At 46.3% G+C, this 8994-nt stretch overlaps 1 pseudogene; it reads left to right on the top strand.

The window, feature by feature from the left end:
- Positions 1-7811: 7811 nt before the first annotated feature.
- The window catches only part of LOC139435405 (FAST kinase domain-containing protein 4-like), a 1755-nt pseudogene continuing 572 nt past the window's right edge, over positions 7812-8994 (top strand).

The raw sequence follows: 8994 nt of genomic DNA, 5'->3' as shown, positions 1-8994 counted from the left end.
GGGCTGTCAACAGATGGTATTTTAAACTCGATGCGCTCTGAAACTACGGGGCGGCCGAGGAAAAAAAAGACATATGCGTTAATCGCGTTAAAATAATTAGTGGCGTTCATTTTTTTTTGCGTTAACACGTTATTAACACGTTATTAACGCGTTAACTTGACAGCCCTAGTATAATATTATCATTTTACTCACCGAAAAAAGCTGAGAGTAGACTTCTTGGAAGTTCTGTTAGTACATTCAAGCGCACAGCACGACATCTTAATTGTCTGGTATATCACCACGAACACGGCTAAAGCTAAAGGGTCAAGTACAGTACTATGACTAACTAACGTTGTAGCCTCTATGGTTGTAGCCTAGCAGAGTGGACAAGTTGCTGTTAGCTGACAGTGAGGCATGTACGTGTCCATCAACGTGACCACGCCCTAATTAATGCAAAAACTTTAAGACCTAATATAAATAAAAGGGTCGTGTTAGAAAACAATTCACTCACAGATCCATAATCATGAAGGTGGAATCTAACTATATCGATAATAAAAATGTATGGAGCCAGGGACAGAAAGATGTTTTTTTCTGCTGTAAAGTTGGGCATTTTAACATGGGGGTCTATGGAAATTGCTCCTTTCTGCAGCCATCGCCTATCGGCCAATATATGAACTGCAGTGTGTGGCACTTCCGTATTGGCTTCCCGGCTGTTCCCCAGAGTTTGCCGCTTGTATTTATCGCAACTTCTTTTTTAAACTGACGATTCGAGATGACTAGTAGCCCAATATTTCATTGCACAACAGTTGTTGGGAGGCTGTCACAGGCTCTTTAAGCTGCTCTTCCATTTCCTTTCCTTGATAGTATTATTTGACAGAGGAAAGAGCAAAGAGCAAGTCGCATATCATGTGAAAGCAGCTTTAATACGGAAAGTATGGAAGGGCCTTTATCAAATCAAGTTTTATTTATATAGCACATTTTTCGATTTTTGGTCGAGCCAAAGTGCTGTACATATAATAATTAGTGGTGCACGATAATTATCGGTCCGATATTAGGAATTATGACGTCATCCCGATAAACCCGATAAAAGTATTAATAGCCCGATAATATACAATATATTTTTTGGGTAAAAAAAAAGAAAAACATACCACGTGTGGGTGGATTGGGATGAGGGGTGCTTGTTTTTCACTCGGCTCCTCCCGTTTTGCCAGTACTGTGGTATTAGTGGTTTAGGAAGAGGGGAGTTTTTCACAAATCCAGCGCTCCCTAACTCATGCCTGGCTGTGACGTAAATGGTGTGCGGCCGTGAAGCCAGGACAGTAAACAAACATGTCCTCGGTAGTATGGGACTATTTCAAAGTTTCAGAGTTAGGTAGTTTGCTTGCTATTTGTATTAACAAATGCAATGCAGAAGTTCCACGAGGAGGGAAAAAGGTAACGAGCTATAATACTTCCAACCTGATTAGTCACCTGAAACATCGCCATCGCTACGATGGTGTGTTAAAAGCGTACGAAGACGCCTGCGCTGCTAAACTAGCGGCGAATCCAAAGCCAGCTGCAAAGGCACCGGGGCTTTTACCTATCGAAGAGGCTTTTGAAAAAGGCAAGAACTTTATTTGGGAAAATAAATATGGTCACTTTGAAGAGTCAAAACTGTTCTTGGCTTTGTTTTGTTCATAGTAGTAATGCTCATGTCATTTGCTCACTACTAGTCTTTTTTGTACCACCAGGTGTGCAAAAACTACAGGTACATTTAATATATATATATATTCTATTATTATCGGTTATCGGTATCGGTCTTGAGAAGCAGGAAGTTATCGGTATCGGTTTCAAAAAAACAATATCGTGCATCCCTAATAATAATTACCTTACAGTAAGGACACTATACAATAAATACAACAGCACAGTTTGTGCAGAATATCAGTATGAGAAAACGACACCCTCTGACCTTAGACCCTCTGTCACGATCTGTCGGTGTTGTGTTTTGTCTTTTCTGTCTTTGGTTTCATGTTTTATTTTGAAAAGTCTTCACCTCCTGTCTTGCCTGTTGCTGTCTGTAGAGGCTTCTCAATACTCAAATTTCCCCTCCTCGACTCCCCTCCTCGACTCCCCTCCTCGATACTTAGACCCGCCCACAGGAGATGCGAGCGGAGGACCGAGGAGGGGAACCGAGGAGAGAGGAGGGGAAGCAGCAGACGTTTAAAGAAATGAGAACTCCTCTCCTCTGAGCGGTCGTATTAAAGCGACGTCCGTTCATTATTACGTGGCAACAGCTGCATCATCTGTCGAGTGTTTTGTCATATTTTATAATCTCTGCTGGATCAGCTGAACATTGTTCCCCCACATATTTACTTTGAATTCATTGAGAGTGCGGGATAATGAGACAATACCAGGCTACAGATGCGGACACACAGACACAAATATATTTATATAAATATATGCAATTTAAAGTATGAGAGCACTCTCATAATAACAATCAGAGACTGGATATATCCCCCCCCCCTCTCTAGTCGCTGAAATGGGGAATTGAAATTACGGGCCAAAAGTTGTATTTGCAAGTATTAAAAGTAAGGACATCAAACCAACTGAGACCCGTCTGTCCGCCGCATCTACGCACTGTACAACACACCTACACACTGTACCACACACACACACCTACAGCTCCTAAAGCATAATCAGGCTACAGCCGTTGTGTATTTTATTATGTGAAGCACTAAATGGTTTTAGAAAAATATCGACTCTTTGTTTGTAGATATCTACTAAACTAAAGCAAATAAAGAGAGTAGGCATGTTATACTGAGTGATATATATTCTACACACTGCTCTGCTTTCTGCAGGACCTCACAGCTGTTATCACTGTAAACATCGCGTTGCGATGAGAGCAGGTTCTAAAATAATATCCAGGGGTTGCATGCAGAGCTGTCATTGGCTGAGATAAGTCCGGCCGTGCGTCACGCCTCCACCGTTCCGGAAATGCATCCGCTGAGGAGCCGTGGAGGAACCATCAGTGTATCCTCGGTTATAGCTCCTCCAGAGAGCCTCCTCGACGCTCGATCCTCGGTCCTCGGTGTGCATTTAGAGAAATGAGACGTCCTTCAAAATGGCGCGCTGAAATTCATTTCCGGGTCACTACCGGAGGACCGAGGAGTCGAGGAGTCGAGGAGGGGAAATTTGAGTATTGAGAAGCCTCTTGTCTGATTTCCCTCCTACCTAATTACCCGATTGAGTTCACCTGGTGCCCCTGTGTTTTCTCCTCCCTCCTCACCTGTGTCTTGTTTGTGTGATTAGTCTTGTGTGTATTTAAGTTCTGTTTTTTCTGTCTGTCATTGTTGGTTCATTGTTTTTCGCACCGGTTGGCTATGGAGAAACCAGGCTTGGTGAAATGTTTACCTGGTTGGATTTTGAACTTTGTCTGGGTGTGTGATTTCCAGCCTGCTGACTACAAACGTCTCGGTGTGTTCCGTCCGGAGTCAACCCCTGCTTCTTCCCCATGTCCTGCTCCTGTCCAGGAGCCGTTCTCTGGAACTCGTCTGGCTTTTGGAGGTCCACGAAGCCTCCAAACGGCTCCTAAAAGGAGTCGCAAGGCCAGGCTAGCAGCCCGAGCCCCAAGAGCCATGGTTCCGGCCCAAGTTCTGGCCCCAGCAGCCATGGTCCCGGTCCCAGACCCAGTTCTGGCCCCAACAGCCATGGTTCCAGCACCAGCAACCATGGTTCGGGCCCCAGTAGCCATGGTCCCTACTCCAGTTTCGGCTCCAGTACTGGCTTACCGGCCGACGCCAGCTCCCCGAGTCCTGTCGGTGTACCGGCCGACTCCAGCACCTCGTCTCCTGTTGGCTCTCCAGCCGACGCCAGCTCCCCGAGTCCTGTCGGTGTACCGGCCGACGTCAGCTCCCCGAGGCCTGTCGGCGTACCGGCCGACTCCAGCACCTCGTCTCCTGTTGGCTCTCCAGCCGACACCAGCTCCCCGTGTTCTGTCGGCGTACCGACCGACACGAGTCCCCTCTCGAGTCCCCTCTCGAGTCTCCTCTCGAGTTCCCTCTCGAGGTCCCCTCTCGAGTCTCTTCTCGAGTCAACTCTCGAGTCCCCTCTCGAGTCACCCCTCCAGCTCCCTCTCGAGTCACCCCTCCAGCTCCCTCTCGAGTCACCTCTCGAGTTCCCTCTCGAGTCACCTCTCGAGTTCCATCTCGAGTCACCTCTCGAGTTCCATCTCAAGTCCCTACTGAAGTCCCTTCTCAAGTGCCGCTGGAGGTTCCGCTGGGGGTCCGGCCAACTCCATGTCCTGTCCCGTTGGGGGTCCCGCCGACTACTCTTCTGCCAGTTGTCCGGCCAACCCTATGTCCTGTCCCGTTGGGGGTTCCGCCGACTGCTCTTCTGCCGGGGGTCCTGTCAACCCTATGTCCTGTGCCGTTCGAGGTTCCGCTGGGGGTCCTGCCAACTCTATGTCCTGTCCCGTTGGGGTCCCCGCCGACTATTCTTCTGCCGGGGGTCCTGCCAACCCTATGTCCTGTGCCGTTGGAGGTCCCGCCGACTACTCTCCTGCCGGGGGTCCTGCCAACCCTGTGTCCTGTCCCGTTGGGGGTCCCGCCGACTACTCTTCTGCCGGGGGTCCTGCCAACCCTATGTCCTGTTCCGTTGGAGGACCCGCTGAGAGTCCTGCCAATCCCATGTCTTGTTCCGTTGGAGGTCCCGTCATCACCTGTCTCGCCGGGGATCCTGCCAACTCCTGGTCCTCTTCCGTGGGGGATCCTGCCGAAGCCTGTCCCACTGGCTCTGGTTCCTGTCCGACCGACACCGGGTCCTGCCCGGCCTCCGGAAATGTCCCGTCAGCGCCTTCCTGCCCGGCCTCCAGAGCTGTCTGGTCTTCGTCCTCGAGCCCGGCCCCCTGAGAGCCGCGGTCTTCGCCCTCGAGCCCGGCCCCCTGACTTTCCCGGCCGCGGTCCTCGGCCGCGGTCCTCGCCCTCGGGCCCGGCCCCCTGACCCTTCCTGCCGCTGCCTTCGCGGTTCGCCCGCTGTGGCCTTCGCCCCTCCATGGTCTCTGCCTTGCCCCCGGGCCGTCTGCCCGAGACCCCTACCTTGGACTCTGCCTTGCCCCCGGGCCGTCCGTCCGAGTCTCCCACCTTGGACTCTGCCTTGCCCCCGGGCCGTCCGCCCGAGTCCCCCTTCTCGGCTTCTGCCTTGCCCCCGGGCCGTCTGCCCGAGATCCCTTCCGGGTCCTCCGCTGTGCTTCTGGGCTGTCAGCCCAAAACCCGTCTTCCAGACCCCCTCCACCCACACTGGTGGCCCTAGTTTTTTGAGCTTGCAAATCTTTTAAATGCATTTGTGGATCGTGTTTTACATTTACAAATCACATTTTTACACACAAATTATTGTTATACTCACACAAATAATTATGAGACATATCTAAGCCCATATATATGTAACTATGGTCATGCTAATAAAGCTATTGAATTGAGATGGAAGTACTCTCCTCCGCTGTGTAGACGCGCGCGCATGTGTGTCCAGAGCCTGTAACTTTGCTGCCCTCACTGTTTTCGTGACTGAAGTTTTAATAATAAAATAAGTGATAAAGTATTATGTAGCTTATAAAATAATGTATAACGTATAGCCTAATGTTTTGCTCTGACAGTCGAGGCAGAGGGAAATTATGGACAATTGGACACGATCAAATACATAAGTTAACGTTCACTTTATTCAGTTGTGTATATCTATCAGACATATCGTTTTTAATCTATAAAATATGAACGACTTACTTCACTATGTTCCATTATCCAGGCGACTCGTTGAAAATCCACGATGATAATGCCGTTATTCGCGGGTAACACTCAGACGCGGGGGCGAGGCCTAGTTGTATGACATGACTCACATGCGCGAGGCTGACATTTGGCGCCATTTTATGTGTAAAATGGCGGGGGAATGTGTAACATTTGGCAGAATTTTGTATCATTTATTAATTTAGAAATCAACACACACATCATGGTGTATGAGGTCAATATTTGTAAAGGCCATACAACATGTGTGGGTGGTGAAAACAGTCAAATAGCAATATTAACTAATAATACAGACATGGTACGGAGTATACAATTATTAATTATGCATTAAAATATTATTGTTCAATAATTATATTAATTTAAATTCCCATATTTACGAGACCACCAAAATTGGTCTCATAACCCGATCGGTCTTGTAATGCTGGTATCTTTATATATACAGTCTATGGCTGGTATGTAAACCTGAGTATTGGTTTCATAAACCACTTATGCACACACACACACACACACACACACACACACACACACACACACACACACACACACACACACACACACACACACACACACACACACACCACACACACACACACACACACTTGGGTTTTGAAGACTGATAAATCCGAAATGGATGAACAAACTTTGCAGCCTATCCACGGGTATGCCTCTTGTTTCCTCCGCCACATCTCCTCCTTCCATGCATCTGGGAAAGGTGAGCTTGAGCTAGCTAGGGGAACGTTGCTTGCGCAGAACTAACGTTAGTGCTAGCATTATCCACGTCTTTAGGCGGCTCTTCTGATGATGTAGTAGCCTACTAGTAGCAGCTTCACTTGTAGCTTCGGTGCTGCTAGCCTCTTTCTTCTTGTGAATTATATTATTTTTAGAAAAGAAGTCAAGTAAAACATGTTGGCCTGCCATTACAGACATATGAGTCATGACCACATATTAGGTGATGTGTGTACTACACTGAATAACAGTGAAGTTGTTGAGTCTTTTCTACAAAAAAAGTCCCCAAAAACATTCAAAAGCTTGTTTTACTAAACACTTGACAATTAATGTTGTTTTTAGTGATTTTGCTAGCACTACACTGAAGTTCATTCGTTTTTAACTAATATCACTCCAGGGTGATAGCAGGACACCCCATCACTTCAGGGTGAAACTGTACATTACATTGTCCTGATATTCTCTGAGTGACTAGTGGTGTCCTGCAACAAAAACTGAAGTGGAATAAGTCTTTGATACTGAAGAGCTTTTGTTGTATTCTTATCTAAAAACAGAGGGATAATAGCTAGGCTATATGAGACTTCAGAGGTATTTTATTTTGAAACTGTACATCAGATTGTCCTGATATTCTCTGAGTGACTAGATGGGGTATCCTGCTATCACACTGGAGTGAAATAAGTATTTGATACTGGAGAGTTTTTGTTTTATTCTTATCTAAAAACAGAGGGATAATATAGATCATATATGAGACTTCAAAGGTGTCTTATTTTGAAACTCTACATCAGATTATCCTGATTCTCTCCGAGTGACTAGTTTGGGTGTCCTGCTATCACCCTGGAGTGAAATAAGTAGTTGATACTGGAGAGTTTTTGTGTTATTCAAACAGAGGGATGATAGATCATATATGAGACTTCAAATGTATTTTATTTTGAAACTCTTCATCAGATTGTCCTGATATTCTCTGAGTGACTAGATGGGGTGTCCTGCTATCACCCTGAAGTGAAATAAGTCTTTGATAATTGACAGTTTTTGTTTTATTCCTATCTAAAAACCAGATGGACGATAGCCCATATGAGATTTCAAAAGTATTTTATTTTGAAACTCCTTAAATGTTACATTCACTCAGTTATAATGTGGTAGTTATACGTAGTTTGTTTTAAATAATTATTGATCACATTATATAGTAGCCTACATATTTCTTAATTTAAGCTCCAGTATGAATATGTAGTAGGATATTCGCGCACCGCAATACAACGTGCCGGCTGGCTTGACTGTGTTTTCCGAAGTGGAGGCTGGCTTGACCGCAGTTCGAAAGTCCAGTTACTATAAGATACTGACGCTATATTATGCAAAACGCCAAATATTTAAGCTTGATGCATGTAGGCTACATGTGTGACTTCAAATGAACCGTTACGGAAAAAATCCTGCACATCAGTGGGAAGGAGTTTAACACGTTTACCCAATAACAGCTGCGGCCGTGAGTCACGTGATACCGGCCCGCGACGTCATTTTCTTGCGACTGCTTCCCTCTGACAGATCCATGTGAACAGCTTTGGTGAAAAGATACTCTAAACTTCAGGTACGTTTGTGTAAATATGATATCTGATGGCGCTATGAGTGAGTCCTGTCTTTATTCTACCTCACATTAAAGCTCAATGTTATGAATGGAAGCGCTGTGTGTGTTGTTAGAGCGTCTCTTCCTTTACGCGACAAGGTCAGCATTCAGTGTTACATGACCGAAGAAACGCACTGTCTGACTGTCAGCTCCATAACCTCACTTTTATAATGAAAAACAATGTCGTTGTAGTCAACATTTCAACAGTAGATAATGAAGCTAACTTCATTTTAGTTACATATTTATGTTGTGCTCTCTTGTCTCTTAGACTCAATGGCCAGCCGCATCTTGGGCAGATATGCCCGTGTGCTCTGCAGGGCCTCCTCCCAGACTACAGCTGCTGCTGCCCGCCCCCCTCCACCTGTAGCTGGACCTGCAGGAGTGCAGAGGTCTCAAGGCTGGCCAAGAGTCACAGAAAGATTAATGTCCGAGGGAAGGACAGTTACCAAGGAAGACTCCTTTCCTTTTGTACGCACCCAGCTAGACCAGTTTTTGGAGAACGCAACAGTTCCAGAGGACGTGTTGCTGGCCTGGGAAAAGCATGGAAAGAATGGTAATCAAGCAGCATGTGCCCTGGTGAGGTGGTCTCGTTTGGCTCTAAGCACAGGGGGCAACTTTAAGGAACCAAAACCAGAATTGCTAACAGATTCAAGGCTACTGGATATGATGGACACTGCATCTCGGCAGGTGAGGAAGCTAAATACCGAGTTGGACTGGCACTATTATCCTGTTTTGTAAATGACATTCAACCCCTTTAGCTTGACTTCTAAGATAAATGACTAATTTATGTGTGTTGCTTTCTTCCAGGTTTCTGCCATTTGGAATGGCAATCAGTCTATGTCATGCGAGCTCTTTGGATTTTTGGTTTGCCCTCTAATGACTTAGTACTCAACTCTATCCAGACTGAGG

This window comes from Pseudochaenichthys georgianus, chromosome 16 (assembly GCF_902827115.2).
Source record: "Pseudochaenichthys georgianus chromosome 16, fPseGeo1.2, whole genome shotgun sequence".
NCBI classification, from domain to species: Eukaryota; Metazoa; Chordata; class Actinopteri; order Perciformes; family Channichthyidae; genus Pseudochaenichthys; species Pseudochaenichthys georgianus.
The sequence above is the reverse complement of the archived record's forward strand: the minus strand, read 5'-3'. Positions and strand labels throughout refer to the sequence as shown.